At 44.1% G+C, this 2,068-nt stretch overlaps 1 protein-coding gene and 1 non-coding gene across 2 annotated transcripts in view; both read right to left on the bottom strand.

Annotated features, from left to right (window-relative positions):
• LOC101997856 overlaps nt 1-1,607 on the bottom strand; it is a 5,538-nt gene extending 3,931 nt beyond the window's left edge. Inside the window, exons 1-2 of the transcript XR_003377796.1 lie at nt 1,471-1,607; nt 116-183 (exon numbers count right to left, since the gene is read on the bottom strand). This is a non-coding gene — a transcript (uncharacterized LOC101997856). The remainder of the gene's footprint in view (nt 1-115; nt 184-1,470) is intronic.
• Nucleotides 1-2,068, bottom strand: part of LOC106143735 (zinc finger protein 728-like) — a 42,596-nt gene that overhangs the window by 7,591 nt on the left and 32,937 nt on the right. The gene's annotated exons all lie outside the window — the stretch shown is intronic.

Genomic DNA, 2,068 nt, shown 5'->3' with positions numbered 1-2,068 from the left:
CACCATCGCCCGGCTATTTTGGATTTTTGAGACAGGGTTTCTCCGTAGCTTTGGAGCATGTCCTGGAACTACCTCTTGTGGACCAGACTGGCCATGAACTCAGAGATCTACTCACCTCTGCCTCTCAAGTGCTATGATTAAAGGTGTGCACCACCGCAGTCTTGCTAATACTGATGTTCTTTCCTGGCACAAAAATTTAAAATAACAAAGTAATCAGATTTGAGATAGAAATGAAAAAACTAATAAGGAGTAAAAGGAATTTATAAAAAAAATTAAAAGTATTTCCTCTGGGCAATATGATGCTTAAGAAATGCAAAGATAATGGCATGTTCTCGAAATTTCCTTAGAGTCCAAAAAGGTTGAACAGAAATTACAAGTTTAGAAGTTAAAATTTCTTCAGATTTTCAACTCTAGTTATTTTTGGTACAGCCTGAGAATCTGTTCCATCAGACAAACTTCAGAATGCAGTAAACACGAACGCCTGCCGGCTAGTTTTTCCTCCACGGAACAGTTATGTATTGAGATTGTTCACATTTTTTTTTATCATTTTACAATATCAGCTGCATATACTTTAATATTTACTTCAAAAACTTCAGAATTTTCTATATTTCTCACAACTTCTATGTATCCTGTTATTTAATAGGAAGGAATTCCTGAGCTCCAAATTGAAATTGTCCTAAATACTAAAGACTTATAAGTGATCAGACTCTGGCAAGGGAGGAGATTTTAGGGGGCGCACAAACACCTACCCTATAAAAAAGGAATCATTTTCTACAGTATAAAGGCATTATTTTATTCCAATTCTAGTGCACAACTAGTAATAAAGAGACGTCGGCTTGATATCTGAAACTACGTCTATGTACTGAACCTTCTCCGCGTTCAGTTTTGCAGAGATCTGTGATAAAATTCACTAGGGGCATGGATAGCGCCTCTCCCTGACTACTCAGCTATGGAACACAGCACAAAGGTTTGGGAGCTCCAGTAAAATAACCGTAGTGTCGTATCTGGAACTTGGCTTTGTCAAATAAGGGTCCGCACGTCCTTTCTAGATCTCTCATTATAACCAAATATACAGCGCAGTAAGGATCAGAAACTCCACTTTCTTCTCTGGACCGCTGAAAATCCTGACTACAGCCTTTCAGAGTCAGCTGGTGGCAGCAGGCTTCCCAGGGCGAGCTGGACAGTGAGCTCCCGGCACAGCCTCGGGGGCGGGCATCCGACCCGCCCGATCCGGGAGCGAGATCCCGGGCAGACTGGAGCATCAGGAGACCCAGCACCGACCCCAGCGCCCTCTCTCAGGAGGGGACCTACATCCTGCCTGGATGGCGCAGCCTAGGTAGGAACAGCAAATCCAAAGTGAGCTTCTTCCTTCTTCCCACGGCCCCGCGCCCACTCCTTCCACGATGGACCTACCGGCTCCCCCTGCACTACCGCTCAGACCTGCTGGGCTGCTCTGCACCCCGAACCAACCTGCGCTCAGAGATCCAACCCCAGCAGGGTAGTAAAACCCTTGAGTCCAAATTGGAGAGGGAAGCGCAGAGGGTGGAATGCGCGCAGGAAATCAGAAGGCGACATTGCGATCCATGATTGTGACATCACCATGATCTAAACTACATTTCCCATAAGTCCGCGTAATAAAGCTCCGGTAGGGGCTGGTTTCACGTGATCTTGGGAAAGAATGGCCGCCACCACTTGCTGCCGCTGGAGGGAGACTGGCTGGTGGTCAGGCTACTCTTAAAATCCTCAGTGAATGGAGACCTCTCAGCAATGTTTATTACATTTACTAGTTATTTTTTTTTTGTCACTTTACTGTGATTTCACACACACGTTTGCTTATTTTAGAAACTTACTCCAGAGTAAAACATTCATTTTGACTTTTTACTTTGAGATAATCATAAGAAATTCACATGGGAAAGTCACTGCTAAGCCTTTGAAATGAAATATGAGTAGAGTTCTGGTGGCCACCTGGTGTCTGCCTCTTATGAGTACAGTGGTGGTTGAATTCAAAGAAGTCCTGGGTAATTTAAAAAATGCATGTGTATTCTAGGAGGTAGTGGTCTAAAAACAG

Source organism: Microtus ochrogaster, chromosome 19 (genome assembly GCF_000317375.1).
Source record: "Microtus ochrogaster isolate Prairie Vole_2 chromosome 19, MicOch1.0, whole genome shotgun sequence".
NCBI lineage: Eukaryota > Metazoa > Chordata > Mammalia > Rodentia > Cricetidae > Microtus > Microtus ochrogaster.
Note: the sequence above shows the minus strand (reverse complement) of the source record. Positions and strands in the feature narration are given on the sequence as shown.